This window comes from Schistocerca serialis, chromosome 7, assembly GCF_023864345.2.
Source record: "Schistocerca serialis cubense isolate TAMUIC-IGC-003099 chromosome 7, iqSchSeri2.2, whole genome shotgun sequence".
NCBI classification, from domain to species: domain Eukaryota; kingdom Metazoa; phylum Arthropoda; class Insecta; order Orthoptera; family Acrididae; genus Schistocerca; species Schistocerca serialis.
Window position 1 is genome coordinate 354,609,854 of NC_064644.1, and position 21,083 is coordinate 354,630,936.

Consider the following 21,083-nt stretch of genomic DNA (forward strand, 5'->3'; position numbering starts at 1 on the left):
GAATGGAAACATGTGTAGGCTCTTTCTCAGTATTTTCTGCGTGCTGGAACGCTTCAAACTAGTCTCAGATGCAATTCTACGGACGGATGACATTGGATTTCGCTGAATAACTCCAGAAACTGTGGCGATATTTTCAGGCGTAACTGCGGTTTGCTTGCGGCCAACATGCCCCACTAGATCATCAGTTACGCTGCTTGTTCGTTGAAATTTTGCGAAGAGCGTACGAATGGTTTTCGCATCGGCTCCTTTTGGAACATTAAATCGTGCTTGAAAACTTCGCCTTGTTGCCGTAGCACTCTCTTCTAACCTGTGGTACTCTAGCACCAGAAAACGCGTTGTTCAATGTAGTACTTGGTTTTAATCTCTTCCTTCGGTACGTTAACCTCTTTTCACGTTTCAATAGTGGAACTGATCGCTCTGGGCTTCGGATCACTATTTATACTAGGCATTAGGTATGGCGATTACAGCGCCATCTGTTAGCAGCTTTTGTAACTATTATTTCAAACAGCTGTATAAACTTTTTACAGCTTTCACAATAAACATACCGTTTACTGCATTTCTCTATCGATCTTTGTTTTCGAGATATTTAATTTTGAAATCAGGGAGTCGTTTTCTGGACACCCTGTAATTAAAATTATTTGCTTGTATGTTGATTAAACGTATGTTGTAGAGTGCGTCTGCAGGGTTACGAAGTGATTATCGACCACGTGTCGGCACACTGAATGGCAAATATGTTGGACGTGGCCGCTGGGCTCTAGAAAATAAATGGGCAGACATCTTTCACAATATCTAATTGTTAAAACTAATGGTAGGCCTGTCCATTTGTTTACTTTAACTGTTTCAGTATCTTTTAATGTCGGTCTTAAGGGCAGCTGCAGTTGAGATCGGGCTTGGAGCAGCACTCAACATTTACCTTTGAATGCTCATCGGGTCGTTGTAGATACTGACTATAGCTGTCTGGTAGTCCAGACGTAGTTCGGAGCAAGTTCGCAGATGCATGTCGACTATGAAGAAGTGACTACCACGAAATTTTTTGGAGTCCTCGAGTTTTCCAGGTTTCAATTACAGTAAATTTGGTTGTGATTATTATTGCCAGTTCGTTTTTAATGCCGAATAGCACTACTAGTAAGGGAAGATATTGCGAAATAGCTGTATAAAGAGGACGGGCGTCTATGAGTTGTTAGATCACTGCATCATAGGGCTTTTATAGTTGTATTTTGACAAATAAAGTATTATTGGCATTTTTTATGTGAAGATTTGTTGGAATCGGGCAGTGAACCGATACGTTCCGTTTCTAATGGCGTAATTGAGTGGTTGCTGTATTTATGTTGGAATTTGTTATCCTCTAATATAATAGAGCGGCTGGAGTACCTGCATTGAGGATTTGGCATCCACTAAATCAACGGAGTGATTGCTTTACATGTATGGGACATTGTTGTGGTCATTTGCATTAAGCGAGGTATTGACTTAATTGCAGTATACATTGATTAACAAGCGCTAGATGCTTTTAAAACTGAAATTCTCATTGGTCATAAAGCGTGTGTTACTCGAAAATTCACAAAGATCTTTCCCGGAATTATTTAACCATTGGACCCTATCGGAATCATTAAAGCGAGCTTTGTACAGGGATTACCATTACTTGCAGAATTATTGTGCCGAGTGTTCATTCATTTTTGGGAACTTTAGTAGGACATATTTGCCACCACCAGAAGAGGCATAACTTTGCTTTCATTGTGAAATTACAGAGCCTAAATTTATGGTGGAGAGTAAGTTCTTTTGTTTGTATTTTTTAGGATTTCAGCATTGTTCTCGTTTGGGGATTAGCTTTTCTGGCGCTCATACACAGCCGAAGATCGAAAGCAAATAAGAATCAAATAAATCTTGCGGTTAGTAAATATTTGACTCAGAGATCATAGATCCTTAGTTTGAAGTAAATAGAAAATAAATGGAATTCACAACGAATTAATTTTGACCCCAAAGAAATAAGAAATAAAAGGAAACACATTTTAAAAACAAACAAAGGACACAAAAAAGCAAAGGTATTAAGATTTTATGTTAGCTACTTTAGAGAAAAATAAAACTTCCTGTTAGGGAATAACAGCTCAGAGATAAAGATTACAAGTGTTATGTCTAACTAGGTGGGTTTAGTCTGTTAAATTTTATTTCGTGGAAAGAACTAAAAAAATGGTTCAAATGGCTCTGGGCACTATGGGACTTAACATCTGTGGTCATCAGTCCCCTAGAACTTAGAACTACTTAAACCTAACTAACCTAAGGACATCACACACATCCATGCCCGTGGCTGGATTCGAACCTGCGACAGCAGCGGTCGCGCGGCTCCAGACTGTAGAGCCTAGAACCGATCGGCCACTCCGGCCGGCAAAGAGCTAAAAACTGAAAAATAATTAGTCAGTGTAGGCGTAGATAAAAAAGGAATATTTGACAGTAATTTTATAATACGAAAAGAAATACAGAAAAATATACACTAATGGAAAAGAAATCGCCATAAAGAAGAAGTTGTGTGACATAAATGATATTTCGTAGGCGTGTTTCTACGTCTAAAACATGATGTATATTCAAATTTCGCACCAGTGTCAAAAATACCGCGCTGGTGGCACCACTATGAAGAATCAAATCAGGTTTCTTTATGTGGTGTCACCGCCAGACACCACACTTGCTAGGTGGTAGCCTTTAAATCGGCCGCGGTCCGTTAGTATACGTCGGACCCGCGTGTCGCCACTGTCAGTGATTGCAGACCGAGCGCCACCACACGGCAGGTCTAGAGAGACGTCCTAGCACTCGCCCCAGTTGGACAGCCGACTTTGCTAGCGATGCTACACTGACAAATACGCTCTCATTTGCCGAGACGATAGTTAGCATAGCCTTCAGCTACGTCATTTGCTACGACCTAGCAAGGCGCCATTACCGGTTTATATTGAGGTTATAACATGTACCGTCAAGAGCGATGTTCTCCAATTGTGGATTAAAGTTAAGTACTCCAAGAACTACGTTCTTTTCTTTATAGGATAATTACTTTACCTTGTTCCAGACCTCACGCCAATCTACGTGAGTTTAAAAGCGTGCATTTGGGCCTCCTCTAGCAACACGGTGTTGGCTCTTCTGCCAACACTTCACTTTAGATACACGATGCAACGGTCGTGAGCGTTAGTTACGTGCTGATTTGATGTTAATCAAGAATGCCTTTAAGATGACTAAGACGCCATTATTAGCATCTCACAGAATTCGAACGAGGTAGTGTAATAAGGCTACGAGAATCTGGATGTTCATTCTGCGACATTGCAGAAAGACTTGACGAGAATATAGTCATTGTACGTGATTTCTGGCAACTTTGGTCACAAGAACGTACAGTCGCAAGATGACTGTGCTCTGTACGGCCACGTGGCACTACCAACAGGGAAGAACATCATATCCGGCGTAACACTCTGGCGCATCGTATTGCACCTGTAGCAGCAATGTGAGCAGACGTTTGCAGTCTAGTGACACAACAAACTGTTAAAATTCGGTTCCATCAAGGATAGCTCCGATGCAGACACCCTATAACGTACATTTCACTTGTAATGTCTCTTGCAGCGGTCTCTCCACGATATTTTCAGAAATTTTAGAAATTATATAACTCAGTACATATCTCGAAATATCTCTTCTTATCTTACCGATTATCAATGCAAAGTAGTTTCAAGCCCAATTATTCCTTGGAGCGTCCATTTACTCCATGGAATAGCTTCTCTGCTATCTATGTTTTCTCTTATGAAAAGAATAAAAAACTTCTTGCCGATTAGTCGTAAAAGAAGGATCTATATGTATGTATTGTTGAGCGAGTCGCCATCTTGATGAGATTCTGTATGGGAAGGAGTTTAATACATGAACTAAACTAAAGTAAGTGTGTTCGCGTATTATTTAACGGATTATTGTTATTGACAGTGTCTGCTTACTACGCTGTGTTGCACGGGATCAGTGGGGAACGTCTGATTTACACTGGACGAGCCTGCTGTTTTGAATGCTCAAGATATCCAGTTACTTCAAATAAATAGGCTAACACGGTCTTACCAGCAGATCTCCGGTCTTCCCCATGTGATCACCGAAAGTTAATAACTATTACAAATGTTTCCAGGAGATCGACTCACAATTTTCGTCGCACCGAGACTTCGAAATTGCTTCACTGCCTTATGGAATTTAAGTTAAGCTTAATTTAATCAGGACAGAACAGTATTGAACTGTGTGAATGTGATAAGCCTGCTTTGTCAATGAAAATTCCCTTAATATACGCATGTTTTTACTATCCTGATCAGTGAAGCTATATCAGGCCGGTGTGAGAGAGGTTCTTTAAATTTAAGAAATATTAAACACTGATCACAAAACACCGGCATTTGCAACGTCAGTGGTTTCAAGCGAGAGCTGATTGGGAAAAAAAAAATGTGTGTGAATTCCTAAGAGACCAAACTGCATAGGTCATCGGTCCCTAGACTTACGCAGTACTTGAACTAACTCATGCTAGGAACATAACACACACACAACCATCGCCGAAGGAGCACTCGAACCTCTGGCGGGTGGGGCCGCGCAATTCTAACCACGCGGCCACTCCGCGCGACAGCTGGTTGGGAGGACAGGGCGGAGGTCTGTTGTATTTTCTGATGAAGGCTGGTTCTCTCTCGGTTCCAGAGATGGCCAGTTGACTGCCTGCACTCCACCTGTCTGCGTGCTAGACACACTGGGCGTACACCTGGTGTAGGGATCTGGGGTACAAGAGCGCTCTCATGGCTATCCCACGACCGAGTGCTAATTTGTAGGTCAATCTGGTGATTCGACACGTCCTGCTGCAATCTATGAACAGCATTCCAGGGGGTGTTTTTGAATAGGAGAACGCTCGTTCACATACCACAGTCGTAACCCAGCATGCTCTACATAGTGTCGACATGTTGCCTTGGTCTGTTCCATTACCAGATCTGTGTCCATTCGAGCACGTATGGAATATCATAAGACGACACCTCCAGGATCATCCACAATCAGCATTAGCCGTCCCTGTATTGACTGAACAAGTGAAACAGACATGGAACTCCGTCCCATAACCTGCTTCCGGCACATTACAACACAATGCGTGCACGGTTGCATGGTTGCATTCATCATTATGGTGATTACACCAGTTATTAATGCACCAGAATATCACATTTACAATGGCTTGCCTCGAGCTTACATTAACCTGTGATCTGGTTGTGTTAATCACTTAAATATATTACCTAGAGCTACGGTCGCAGGTTCGAATCCTGCCTCGGGCATGGATATGTGTGATGTCCTTAGGTTACAAGATTTTAAACATGGCTGCAGCAGCAACTGTTAAAATTCTTCACAATAAAGGATGACAGCCAAAAACAGTTGCAGGATAGAATTTTTTTATTAAAATTCTTGACCAAGGTTTCGGTACATATAAATATACCTTCATCAGAAGTAAAACTTCTAATATTACATCATGCACTGGACAATAATAAAACAATTATGCCAAAAGGCGTCGTCAGTAATTAAAATATCATCTCCATTTGTACAACATGTGTAATGGGCACAGGATCAAAGCGAACAGTTTAACACCGTTACTTCGCCTATGAACGGTGTTAAACTGTTCGCTTTGATCCTGTGCCCATTACACATGTTGTACAAATGGAGATGATATTTTAATTACTGACGACGCCTTTTGGCATAATTGTTTTATTATTGTCCAGTGCATGATGTAATATTAGAAGTTTTACTTCTGATGAAGGTATATTTATATGTACCGAAACCTTGGTCAAGAATTTTAATAAAAAAATTCTATCCTGCGACTGTTTTTGGCTGTCATCCTTTATTGTGAAGTCCTTAGGTTAGTTAGGTTTAAGTAGTTCTAAGTTCTAGGGGACTGATGACCACAGAAATTGAGTCCCATAGTGCTCAGAGCCATTTTTTTTATTACCTAGAAAAATGTATTCCCGAAATTTCGTTTCTCTACATTGGTTATTTCGCGATGCTGCGAAACAAGAGAGACAAGACTAAAATTATATCGATGACTCGGGGGTGAATTTGGTGCTTGTCTTATGTTATCATAAAATACGACAAAAGGAGGAAAGCCTGCGCTTATTATGACTATTTCGGCCTACTGCAAGTAAAATAAACTTTGCAGTCGTTTAGCTTGCATAAATATTTAACTGTTTGCTTAGGGAGATACTTGTGTAAAGAAAAGTTGTATGTATTATTACCAGAAGTCAGCGATGTAGTTAAGGTCAAACTACGCAGCGCTACTTGGTGTATAATTACATTAAAAATAACTATATGTGAGTTATTGCTGCTGCATATCGCATATTACTATTGACTCATAGGAAGTGAAATGAGAGATGCTTACTAACTTGGAATCTGGACTAGGCTCTAGATAAAATCTTTAACAATTTGTTCATCTTAAGCAGCACTAGGCTACGAGGCTTTCATGTGTGAAATGAGTACACTTAGTTGTCTCAGTTTCTATGAATGACTAAGCCGTAAAAATGAAGTTAATAGATAACTTTATTTCATAAATAATTTGTGGATGATGTATAGTTGCGCCATTAAGTGTAAAAGAAAAAGCATTAGTACTGATAAGTCGTATTGGAGTCTGCATTGAATGAAATTCGAGATTTAATATTATAAATTTAAAAACGTACATGCAGCATCCTAACGACGTCTGTATTTTTGTATTACGATACGTCAGTCACATGTGTTGCATGCATGTACTTATCTGAAATGTGTGCTGGAAAGTAGAAATATAGGATTGATAGTAGCAGGTCGTTTACTTATCACTTACGCATACAATAGTTGATTATTCACCGAAATGCTTCACGCAGTATTATATAATGTAGGTGTTCAGTGTATTATGTTGGCCTTTATATTGTTAACATTGTCAGGAATATTCTTATAGACAGATCACATGCAGATGTACTACACTATGCACACGGTACTGGAGGTATGAACCACATTATTCCTTAATGGTAGATCATCTTTCAGTTTTTCTCATTTCTTCTCTATGAACTCCGTTGCTATAACTGCTCATTTCTTTCTGAGTCTTTCTCAATGTGCTTTTCCAGTGAAACTTTCAGAATGTACTCCCTCCTGCTCCATGCTCATCATGAACCCATATCACATCAGTGATGTCTTTTTTTTAATTTTTTCTGATGTTTCAAGCCACTTCCACAATCAGTTTTATACAGATGGAGGGGCGATTCTTTCGTTACTCGGGATGGCGTACCTCTTCTCCCTTACAGGCGTTGTGCATTCGATTGGCGAGCAAGGAGTCAGGAGCGCCCATAGCAAGATTGGCACATTTCAGTAAAACTCTTAACTTTGCAACGGGCTCAACCAGTCAGAGATGTGTGCACTCGTCCAGTTGGTGCTGCCTGTCTTCGACCCACGGCGTCTCTACAGGATGAGTCACTAACTATTGCCACCAAAAATAACTCCGAAAGTATGATAGGAGCTGAAAAGTTTCTGTGACAAATGTTGCATGGGACAACGTGGGCCATACTACGACGTTGGGTTTTTGTTGCTACTTGGGGTCGCTTCAGAGATGTGGTCAACTTCCTTTTTATTAATGGGATGCTATAGTTTGATACTCGTTTTCTGATACCGGCTATCGATGTGAATCCAATGATGTGCAACAGTAAGGTCTTTTAGGGTCAACGAAGGTCACAAAGGTAGCATGAACGTCCACTTACTGCAATCGTCCCAAGGTTCCAGGCCAAAAAAGTGAGTGTTATGATCTGGGGAATGTTTTCGTGGTGTTCCATGGGTGATCTCATCATTCTGGGAGGCAGAATGAGCATCCTTGGGGGCTATGTCCACCCCTAAATGCAATTTGTTTTTTTGACACGATGACATCTAACAAGAGGACAATTCAAGGTTTCACATATGTTGCACGTCACAAATCTCGCACGCCACTCACCTCGCACGTCACACACCTCGTGCGTGTTCCGAATAGGACCTGAATGAATTTCACATACTCTCCTGTCCACGTAACTGCCCACAGTTTAGGCCATCCATGAAACTGTGGGACCATCTTGATCAATCTGTTCGCGTCATGGATCCTCAACCGAGACACCTAGCTCGGTTGGCCACGGCACTGCAGTCGGCATGGCTCCACGTGCCTCTCGATACCTTCAGAAACTCACTGACTCTCTTCCTGCGCCTCCGCACTGAAAAATTTGGGTGTTCAGGCTATTGACAGGTGGTCTCGTTGATGTCACCGAACAGTGTATACTGCTGTTACGGTGTAACATATCCACACCACCACGAGATGTCATCCTGTCTTGCGGCGGACAGTAGCCATAATATTATGTAATTCTTATAAAAAACGGATTCGCCAAGATCTCTTCTGTGTCTTTTTATTGATTACTATTTCCGATAGATCTGTGGTGTCACCATCGGATCCAAATCAAGGTGACTAATACATATAAGATTTCACAGAAACAGTGTATACATAACTGAAGCATTAGAACGTATTAATAGAATGTCGTGATCTTTAGAGACTTGTAAGCCACATACTGATGTTTCGTCACTTTACAATAAGAGGTGGCAAGGAACATTAGAATGTGAAAATGAAAATGCTACAAATATAAAACGCAAATCATGTTGTATTGACGTCCTAGCTCAGTGACCACACTGGTCACTGAGCCAGTACGATATTTGCATGACTGAGACTACAAGCAGTTGTTTACATTGAGGTATTCGACAATCGATACGTACTTGTATAAATTTAAAACTAGATTTGCGACGATATTAAATCTTTATTCACTCCAGAGCAATTAAAATTACATTTATTCTGTCAATTAGTGCTGACGCACGTACTGTGTAGACATTAATAATCTGAACTATATTTTGATTGTAAATTTGCTTTTCAAAGAATTAATGCATATTTTCAGAACGTAATTTATCGTTAATTTGTATTTTAAAAATGTTACCTAATGCTTTAAAAAATAATCTTAATGAGATCTGAGTTAAGAAACAATTTGTGTTTTGGCATCTGTAGTTGGAAATTTATGCGAGTACTGTACATACACGCCGGCCGAAGTGGCCGTGCGGTTAAAGGCGCTGCAGTCTGGAACCGCAAGGCCGCTACGGTCGCAGGTTCAAATCCTGCCTCGGGCATGGATGTTTGTGATGTCCTTAGGTTAGTTAGGTTTAACTAGTTCTAAGTTCTAGGGGACTAATGACCTCAGCAGTTGAGTCCCATAGTGCTCAGAGCCATTTGAACCATTTTGAACTGTACATACAATGTATACAGATGTATACAAATGTGTACAGTGCCACTGTATACAGATTGATCTGTGCAAATACCGTACTAGTTGAGTCGCTATTGTGGTGTTAGGTGAGCGAGTGAGCTAGGACGTTAACACAACATGATTTACGTTTTATATTTGTGTCGTTTTATGTCTGACATGCAGATGTTCCTTGCAACTTCTTATTGTAAAGTGAAGCAGCATCTCTACGTGGTTTGGCTTGCAAGTTTCTAAAGATCATGAACTTCTGTTAATATGGTGCAAGGTACGTTCTAAAGCTTCAGTTACGTGTACAGCGTTTATGTGAAATGATATATGTATTAGCCACCTTGACTTTGAATGTTTGTTTATTAAACTTGCAAATCTGATGATGACAGCACATATTTGTCGAAACTGTGGAATCAACGATCGATACCACACTTGTTAGGGGTTGCAGTTATCGACCGCGGTCCGTCCTAGTATCACTGGACCCGCGAGTCGAGACTAGCGCCGCTCCGCGGCTTGCAACAAGTCTCTAGCATGCGCACGGCCACTCTTGCTGACGTCAAGTAAGAAAGTAGTATAGCTTGCAGCTGATAGGATGCAACCTCTAACAATGCGCTCAGTTAAAGTATGGTCTATGTGATGCCTCTATAGCTCCCTGTTTGTAATTATATTCCTCCTGCCTATGAAAACTCCTGTACCACAAGTTAAGTGCAAAATATATATATATAACGACTTATATTTATTTTAGTCGTTTTGGACCCAGACCAAGCAACCAGCTTCACTGAAAAACCTGCTCTATACGCAAAGAAGATATTTGTATGTTTCTATTTAACATTGGCCACCAGTCATTCACACTGGCGACGATTCGTTCGTCGTCATCATAACAGAAACCGGCAGTAAAAAACAGATGTAGAAGCAGTTTGTGGAAACGGATTCTTTAAGAATAATAAAACACTTCAGATTGCCCCCAACAGCTGACGCAATGCCAAACGTACATAAATATACTATGTGTTCTTTATTGCATACCAAAGATACTAGCAGTGTGATATGCTGAAATTAATTTTGCAGGAGCCCCTACATTCCCAAGTGTACTGAGATGGAGGGTACGATGATTTTCTGTAAACCGTGTACCAACGCTGTGTTGCAGGGACCAGACGGCGGTCCTCACTGGACGTGAGGCCATCGGCAGCGGCGCACCGACATGAGCGGCAACCCGTGGACGGCGGCGTCCGCCTGCCCCTACTGCGGCCGCCAGCTGCCTTCCTCGCACTTGCAGGTACTGTGACGTCAGTACTGCACTGCTCCAGGTGTTTATCTCATTTTGTCTCGTGTTCTGTACCAACCAAATGGAAGCGACCAAGAGTGGTAAGTGTTGCTTCACTTCTGGCATCGCTGTACGGTCCCTCGAATGGCTCTAAGCACTATGGGACTTAATATCTGAGGTCATCAGTACCCTAGACTTAGAACTACTTAAACCTAACTAACCTAAAAACATCACACACATCCATGCCCGAGGCAGGATTCAAGACTCCGACCGTAGCAGCAACGCGGTTCCGGACTGAAGCGCCTAGAACTGATTGGCCACTGCGGTCCCTCCTTTCGACAACCTCATGGACACCGATATGTATTTACATAAGTGATCCCGGAGTAGAGAATCAACTAAATTCGGTCAATAATGGAGATTCATCGGGATCGGGTGAGATGCCTGCGAGATTCTACAGAGATTATGTGCAAGCATTTGTTGGTCCTCTCGTAGGTCGTAGGATCAGTAAATGGAACCAAGCATTATGTCGGGACCGGATAACGAAAATCTCTACAAAAACCAACGAGGATTCCAGAAACAGAGATCCTGCAAGACGCTAGTCACTTTGTTCGTCCATGAAATCTTGGGCGACACGGACGATGGAGCCCAGGCTGATGACATTTTCCTCAAGTTCTGGAAAGCATTCGATGCAGTTCTGCAGTGAACAAAATTCGAGTTTACTGAGTATCGGATTTGTAACTGGTTTCAGGACTTTCCAAGAGATAGAAGTTAATAACGTACTCTTAACGGGACATAATCTGCAGATATGAACCTAAATTCTAGAGTACATCAACGGACTCTATAGTGCCATTACTATTTATACTAAGTAGGGTGACCAGGAACAATACCGACAAAATTTCTCAGGCTGTTCAGGGATATTTCGCGAGCCTTTTGGTGTAAGGGACCTGTGGTCTACAGTGGCTCGTTATAGAGTGATTATGTACAAGAGCTACTCGTTTATTCAAGTCTGATCGGTCACGAAATGGAAATCGAAGTGAAAATTAAAAATGTTCTGTTTACGACGCTTAGCTTCACCTTCCAGCTACTTGTCTATACAGGGTGGTCAGAAACAGTCTGAAAAGCTTGTAAGAGTGTTACAGGGTACGTTGCTTCGTTTCCGAGTTAATTACCCCCTAAGTTAGCCAACCAAGCTATTGCGTGCACAAGTACAAGAAGCCCGCAGAGACGGTGTCGTCCAAGGTGTTCTTCGCTTAGTTTCCTAAAACCGAACACACAAATTAGACAGGGGACGAGAGTAAAGATCGAACCAGCGCCAAAGGCTGAGCAGTCTCGTGCACTGTCATCTGCACTACGAGAACAACCAATCGCAGTCCCGCTACTTTTTATTATTCTTGCATATCCATATTTCAGCTATAAATAGCCACCTTCAGAGCGTTTGAGTGAGTTAACATCTATCAGACCCGCATCAGTAAATGTCACCATGTCTGTCTGTCTGTAATCCACTAAACTCTAATGGTGTCATGTACTTCTACAAGTTTATAGGACGGTAACTCACTCAAATGCACTCCAGACAGCTCCCTATAGCTGACATCTGGATAGACAAGAATAATAAAAAACTAGTGAGATAGCCACTGATTGCTGGTTTCAAATTCTTTCTTAATTAATCTACAGACGCTCTGCACAACCTTTGTTTACGGAATCAAAGTTCATTAACTGACACAAAATGTATCTGGCAGACAGTTGCATTTCGCTCGCAACGGCCTGATTGGCTAACGTAAGTGCTAATTAACTCGGGAACGGCACAAAGTACTGAGTTCTTCTCTTAACTGTTGTTTCTCAGGACGCTACTCAGCAACACTCTTACAAGTTTTTAGACTGTTACTGATCACCCAGTACATCCACCATTGGGACTTACATTTGCTGTGGCGTTGTACCAACTTTGCCTTAACTTACTCATAGAAAGCAGTCACTTGTGCTTTCCGCAAATTCTCTACGCTAGTGTGCTGACCATTGTTGGTGCCAAAATGTTGTCTTCACTGCTAGAGGTTGATACGAGCAGAGATGAAACTCAGAGGGAGTCAAGTCCGCGCTGATGGGCTGACAGTGAGTGACCAAATATTTCCCATCGAAGAGGCCCAAGACTGAAGTAGACCATATTGATGGCAACAGAAAGTACCGTGAGTGAACGGAGAGTGTTTATTTCCTGAGACACGCAGCGCCTACCGTCGACTTATCCAATGTTGTACGAATACACGTATTTTCAATGCAATACCAATACAAGGGGTAATGAATCAAATGGAATCCAATTACTCAGTAACGAGCAACTGGAGACTACGGGTCTCTTGTACCAAAATACTCTGAAAATATCCCTGAACAACCTCCGAAAATTTGTCGGTGATGACCTGGTTCGTCCTGTGTATGAATGAACTTGCCAATAACGGAGGGAACTCCATAAGGTTATTGCAGGCAATACTTTTGGCTATGCCAACGGCCTTGCCGCAGTGGTAGCACCGGATCCCGTCAGATCACCGAAGTTAAGCGCTGTCGGGATGGGCTAGCACTTGGATGGGTGACCATCCGGTCTCCCGAGCGCTGTTGGCAAGCGGCGTGCACTCAGCCCTTGTGAGGCAAACTGAGAAGTTACTTGATTGAGAAGTAGCGGTTCCGGTCTCGTAAACTGACATACGGCCGGGAGAGCGGTGTGCTGACCACATGCCCCTCCATATCCGCATCCAGTGACGCCTGTCGCCTGAGGATGGCACGGCGGCCGGTCAGTACCGTTGGGCCTTCCAAGGCCTGTTCGGACGGAGTTTACTTTTGGCTATATGGACGCTGTAACGCAGTGACGCAGATAATCGGCATCCGGTACAGGGAGTCGCAGTTGCCACTGAACGTAAAATAATATTACGCGTAAACAGGTGAAGGGATCCATTACCGTTCAATTAGGTTAAAAACTCACTGGAAACAGAGACTGCCGTGAGATACCCAGGAGTGAACGTCTGGAGCGACCTAAAGGGGAATGACAACATAAAACAAACTGTAGGAAAAGCAGATGTCAGACTGAGTTTCATTGGGAGAATCTTAAGGAAATGTAATACATCCCTGAAGGAAGTGCTTTACAGAATACTTTTCGACCGAGTCTTCAACATCGTTTGTAAGTCTGGAACCTTTAATGAGAAGGATTCGCAGAACAGATACAGAAGATCCACTGAAGAACGGCACGTTCCTTCATGGAATCTTTTACTTGGCTCAAGACCGTTACCGAGATGTTAAAAAAATCCCAATAGGAGTCGCTACAAGAGAGACCAATTACGTGTGCCACTGAATGGGCTGTTACTGATATTCCGAGAACGTTCATTCGAAACATAGGACAAAATAATATTGTTTCCTCTCACATACGTCTCACGAAACAGCCACGGCCATGTAATCACAGAAATTCCCACACACCATACGGGGATAGACGAGAGAATAGGGAAAATGGTAGTGGTACTGGAGATTCGCCCCACTAAACACCGTAATGTAACTTCTGGAGTATGTATGTGAACCCAGAACACATGAAGTTCCCTTACTTCATCATCAAATTCTGGTATCATTTAGTAAACAAAACATCCTTTTAAGCGGGTAACACTCTCGAACGCAAGAAAAATACGTGATTTTCGTGATGATTCAAGTAAAATTAAAAAATATTGCTACATCGGATGATATAGTTTTATTCTTTACACTGCTGTCCTTTATAAATTATTTTCGTTTTCACGTGGGATGCTCCCTTTAACTGCTGCGCTAGGTAGCAGGGCCCCTTTGCAGCCGGAACATTGGTCATCTGCGGCAATTCGCGTTCCTCTCCTGTTGGACCTATAGCAAAATAATTTTTGTAAGTCACTTTCGACATATTTTCTATCAGAATTGATACGATAAGTGAAAAATGTTAAGTTCTAACAAAATTGTGACGTGTTGAAATAAATGTCATATTCTTCGCCCACACAACGGAGACAAAAGGGTGCGTCGACTTCTGAAGGTATAGCAGAACGGCCGTGTACGCTAATAGTATTTGCCATTCTCAAGTTATATTTGCCACCAATTTGAAAAATAATGTTTCCAAAAGAACGCGCTTTAAGTGTTGGGCTTTACGTTTTGAGGTTAAATTGAATGTACCACTAGTAACGATCTCCAGACAGTACAGAATTCCTTCCAGATCCGAAAGGAGGTCTTCCTCCATATTATTCGTGGCCATCGTGGTCCTGCTGGCCTCTTAGGCAGCTTCTGTCATCCACTGCTCTGCTCGCACGCAATGTTTTTCGCTTGATTTTCTGCAGAAGTTGTAACGGGCTGGTCCGATCTCAAGTTATAGCGTGTTACTACTAGTCGTTTCCATAGTGTTCGTTTGTTAGGGTGCCACAATGGCCGCAGTGTCGACGATTTTTTTCCTGCTGGAACTGGAGACTTCCAGTGCAGCACTCGTGGTTGCCGCATCGCGGTCGCGAAGTGGGGCCGAGGCAGTTTCAGGTAAGTTTTTAGCGGTAATATATATATACTATATATATCCTGTAAAGTGACTCGTGCCACATCATTTCGGTAAAAAAAAGAACGTTCAAATGATCTATATAACATAATAACTAATACAATTCTGGGGAACTGCGGAAATAACCTCTGGATCAATTGTTCGTCCCATTAAAAGAATTAATGAGTTTTATCTTTTAAAAGTCCTCAGTGCAATGACAAATCTGGTTCGATAATCGGTAAACTCGTATAAATGCCGGCGCTGGAATGTGGAAGAGAACTGGCTGTTAAGCGTGCAGACGAGTACAATTTAGTAAGCGTCCACTGCACAGTATTTGCTTGCTTCTTGGAAACGTATCTCAATGATTTCCGTGGGTTACTTAAACATATTATTGTTATTTTTCGCTTTTGTGCGAATAATATTTTTTTTCTAGGTGATGACTTACCACAGAAAACTATTCTGTAAGCTATTATTGACTGGAAATATGCAAAATATGCCAGGAAATTAATACGCTTGTTTCCAAAGTCAGCAATTATAATAAGAAGAAAAGTAGATGTACATAATTGTTTGAGAAGGTCAGTAATATGCTTCTTCCAGTTCAAGTTTTCATCAATTTGTACACACAAAAAATTGGACCATGCTCTCGCATTTCCTGACTCCTGCTCATGTTCTACATCAATTGTTGGTATGATTTTATTTGTTGTGCAGAAATGAATGTAGTCTGTGTTTTCAATATTTAGGTACAGTCCCTTTTCAGGAAACCACTTAACAATTCCTTGCAAAATATCTTTTAGCAGTTCTTCTGCTGCTTCCCCTATCTTATTGCGCCATTACTGCGTATGTACCGATATAAAATATCGCTGCACCTAAAAGTAATTAATGTAGAGTAGTGAAATTTCGCGAATAGAATTTTCTAGGTAACATGCTTAAGTGATTAATATTGCAAGATCGCAGATTAATGTACGTGCGAGATAATCAATTGTAAATGGGAAACGCTGGTACATCAATAACGGTTGTAACCGCCAGAATGTTGAATACAAGAATGCTAGCGTGTATAGATTGTGTTCTGCAGGTGCCGGATGTTAGTTTGTGGCATGGAGTTTCATTCCTGTTGCACTTGGTCGTTCAATACACATACCGACTCTCTGTGGAGCGTTTTGGGATTAAACAGCCGTATGTGGACGAGTGTTGCCCTTTCCTGAAACACCTCATGGAATGCCTTGAATGGCAGCACAACAGATCGAATTACCGCGTTGTCGTACAAATTTGCAGTGAGGGTGAATGGGATAAGTATAAAATGCTTCTGCTGTCAAACGAAATCGCATCCCAGACCACAACTTCAGGTATGGGTCCCGTGTGTCTAACGTGCGGGAAGGTTGACTGCAGCACCTCAATTGGTCTCCTCCCAGCTACCACACAGCCATCACTGGCACCGAGGCACAACCAGCTTTGGTCATAAAAAACAGCAGACCTCCATCATGCCCTCTAGTGAGCTCTCGCTAGACACCACTGAGGTCGCAAAGGCGGTGATGTGGGGTTAGTGGAACGCACGCTACATGGCATCTGGCTCGGAGATGTTCTTCAAGTAACCGATTTGTAACACCTCGTTGTATCGCTGTGCTGCCAACTGCTGCTTAAACTCCTGCTGCAGGTGCAGGACGGTGCGCCTCAGCTTTACGCCGAACAGAATGGTCTTCTCTCTCGATAGTGGCCGACAGTAGCCCGGTCTACCGCTGCCAGCAATCATATACAGTGGCTACAGTCTTGCCAAGTCTTTCTGCAGTATCCAGAAGGAAGATCCATCTTCTCGTAGCCCTGTTACACGCTCTCGTTAAAACGCAATGATGTATAGATAATGGGGTCTTGTGTCGTCTTAAGGCCATTCTTTATTAACATAAACTCGCAATGTCCAATCTTTAAGGTAACTAACGCTCACGACCGTTGCAGCGAATATTTAAAGAAAACCTGATTTGCATTCTCGTAGTGGCACTATTGGCACCACTCATATGCGACTGACGTGAAACTTGAGTTGACGTCTTCTTTCGCGTATAGAAACACACCTGTCACACGCTCTATGAGGCTTTCGATAGGCGTTGCTATTGTCAGTAGGAAAATAACAACAGCACAAAACTGTAGCGCGATGCACAATGGAAGATTGGGGCAGGGCCTGACGGTTGCCCGAGAGCTTAAGTAAATGTAACATACGCAGGCAAAGAGGCGAAGAGATACCTGTACGATTACTGTTTTAGTGAAAACTGACTGGACACTGTAACAACCGTGAAATACGTAGAAGTAAACGTCCGAAGCTACCTAATGCGGTGCGACCACGAAAAGCTAATTGTAAGAAAAGCAAATGTTCGGCTCAGATTTAATGAAAGAATCTTAGGGAAATGTAATTCGTCCACGAAAGAGGTGGTTTACAAAACGCTTGTCTGTTTTTTTGCAGCATGGGACAGTCACTAAGTAGGATTATGAGAGGATGGAGAGAAGATCCAGCAAAGAGAGGAATGTTTTTGTCACGTGATCGTTCAGTAGATGCGAGAGCGTTACGCAAATATTCAACGATCTCCAGTTTCACACACTACAAGAGAGGCGTTGTTTATCACAGAGAATCTAGTTGTTGAAATTCCGAAAGCGTGTGCTCGAAGAAGTGTCGGATAGCGCATTGCTGCCTCCCACCTGTGTCTCGCGGAAAGACCACGACGAAAAAATATGAGAATTTAGAGCTCATAGAGAAGTTTACCTACAGCGACCCTCCTTTCGCACCATTCGCGAATGTGACTGAGAAAGGCAACCAATGATTATGTCTTCCTCACACGGGACGTTTTTCTCATTGCGAAGCACGCCAGATGTGGTCTCAAATGGTTCAAATGGCTCTGAGCACTATGCGACTTAACTTCTGAGGTCATCAGTCGCCTAGAACTTAGAACTAATTAAACTTAAATAACCTAAGGACATAACACACATCCATGCCCGAGGCAGGATTCGAACCTGCGACCGTAGCAGTCCCGCGGTTCCGGACTGAGCGCCGAGAACCGCTAGACCACCGCGGCCGGCGATGTGGTCTCCATCGCTATTGCTGCAAGCTGTGAAACGACCTACTACATCTCACGGAACGTACTTCTCACTGTGATCTGTAGTTTGTTTACGAAAAAGGACGCAAGGGCAATAGTTGCGTTTTCGGTGTTAGCAATTACCGAAATAGATAGAAGAAAGCTGCGAAGAAGATTCTGGAATCGTCGATGTCTTCAACAGCGAATTGCTTGGAGACGAATACGTATATATGTTGGAGAAATATGAGAGAAGTTATTCGTTAACTCACTGGAAGCCTCCTCACACGTTCGTATTTAGACTGAATGCAGCCAGTCTAATGTCAGCTTCCACATCCATAATGTCTATATTATTTATGTATTTATGTTACATTGACTACCGACAGCCTGAAGTAACGTACTTCATGACTTAGGTTTCAAGATTGAGATTCACTTCGTAGTTTCATTCAAATGGAAGAGGAGAATTTTCCGAAGCACCAACCATCACTGAAAAAAAAATTACTTCCAAGGTACAAACATGAGGCACTTCATAAAACCGAGAGATCGGTATACATCTTTTTCACAATGTTTCGTAACAGCGATAACTTCCAGTCAGTGAGTTGTGTTTATTTTCTGACATAGACGGGGAGTCACGTTAAGATTTCTGGCCACTGGCGAAAAATTATAATCATTGGCTTATGCGACAAGAATAGCATATAGAATATTTATAATAAATGAGTATATTTCTATTAAATTAATAAGGAAGTCGTAGACCTTTGAAAAAACAAAAGATGAAGCAAAGAATTCGGGAGTAACTAGACAAAATCCTGTAACCTGTCTCGTGTATTTAATGACGCTAACAATTATGCTACAGCTTCGACGTGACACTTGCGCCTTCGGTATGTGGTACATTGAGTTGCGCTGTATCCAAACTACTGTAGTTTAAATAGTACATAAATGACATAGTAACTGGTAGGAATACAGGTAGTTTAGGCAGTATTGGTAGGGAAAAAAACATAAATGAGTTCTTCTGGCAGAAATAATAAACAGCCAGTCAGATGCAACCTGGAAAGACGGCCGTGGTAGCCGAGCGGTTCTAGGCGCTCAGTCCGGAACCGAGCGACTGCTACGGTCGCAGGTTCGAATCCTGCCTCGGGCATGGATGTGTGTGATGTCCTTAGGTTGGTTAGGTTTAAGTAGTTCTAAGTTCTAGGGGACTGATGACCACAGCTGTTAAGTCCCATAGTGCTCAGAGTCATTTGAACCATTTTTCTGCAACCTGGAAAGTTAATTTAAAACACTGTATCATGATTTCAGTATTTATAAAAAAAATCAATTGGGTTATACGTCATGGCAGAAGTACGTTACAATGTAGCCGCAAGGCGTCAGTCACATGTAAAATTTAACCTCCATAATAATTAAAACATGTTCAACATGGCTGTTGTCATTCGGCATTTCCTCGCCAATGCACTAGCTGTGTTATGGAAGTGAATTGCGGCTATATTTTAACATACCGCTGCCACAACATGTATCCCAGCTGCCAATATGTCCTTCTGAGGAAGACGTGGTTATAAGCGTTGAAACCATGGCAAAGAGTTTTAAATAAATCTTCCATTTTGAGACTGATTGACTGTTTGTTATTTCTGCAAGAAGAACTGATCCTGCAGTTGTTGCGCCAGCGACGTAGAAAGTTTTAAAATAAAGAATTCGTAGGAGAGATACTGGGAACCGACACTTCTCTTTGGTTTGCTTGTTTTTTTGTTTCTTCAGCACACAGTTACAATGGCACATCACGCAGTGTTAGTTCACTGTGAATAATATATCGTCAGAGAATACAAATTGACTTTATAAATGACAAAAGTTAGCTGGTCGCGCAGCTTATGCGCTTTTATATAACCAAAGCAATTACTTTTGATGCAAGTACAGTTTACGTGTACAGAAAAGAATCTATATACATACTGTTATAATTTTTTACCCAATAGAACATTCTTCATCTTCATCAAATGAAAGAGTTTCCTGTCATTATTGACAAATGCGAAACTTATTTACGACTAACAGAAACGTGTTTTATAAAAGATAGATGAAGCATTGAAGTGACGATGGACATATTTTTGTTTTGCTGTTTTTTCTGCTTTCACCTTTTTTCCAAGAAGTAGCGTTTTCTAGCACTATTTTATGAATTAGTTCTTTCTTTATCTACCACAACATCCCTCCGTTTCACGTTAAAAATCAACATTTTTCGCATAAAACTTGAATTAAATATTGACCATTTAAATTTTGCTATTTCTATGTAGAACAAAAATGTTTCTTAGGTTACGCTGCCCTTTATATAGTCCCATTACGTTTCTAGGCCGTTCACCGTTTCCAGTCACTAGCGGAAGCTAGTAATACACAGATCGCATAGGTAAACTAAGAGACCGATATAACTGGTTTCGATTATCAGATGATCATCTCAGACCTGCAACAGCAATATAACACAGGACATACATTAGAGTGATACATAAAAAGAAATTAAAATTAGCTATAAAGTTACAAAACACAATGATCCCATATTGATGGACAATGGCTGTTTTAGGAAGCAAGGATCGCTGAATGACGGTAGTCAAGTACTGGGGAAAGCAGTAGAGTTATATCTTAAGTTCTGGAGGCTCCGGCTTCAGCTGACAATATGTTAAGTATAATTCAAAAGAATTATGTACAAAGAAAGAGAATAATTTTATGAGAAAGAAGAAACAGCTCATTAATGCAGACATGGATTAAGGACAGGATGAGGGCAGAACAGTTCAAACAAATGAGGAAGCCATAAGCCTCATTTTATTATTAACCGTAACTTAGACGATTTGTTCAGTATGTTCACCAGCGCCAGTTTTGAACGAGATGGTCAAAATTAGAACTAAATTTTTCCCAACATGAATCGGTTTCGCATAAACACATTAGAATTTCTACTAAATTCTACATCTACATCTACATTTCTACTCCGCAAACCATCCAACAGTGTGTGGCGGAAGGCACTTTACCTGCTA

The 21,083-nt window shown here is 41.7% G+C and overlaps 1 pseudogene; it reads left to right on the forward strand.

Annotated features, from left to right (window-relative positions):
• Positions 1-13,016: 13,016 nt before the first annotated feature.
• LOC126413470 (5S ribosomal RNA) lies at positions 13,017-13,134 on the forward strand (annotated as a pseudogene).
• Positions 13,135-21,083: the final 7,949 nt, after the last annotated feature.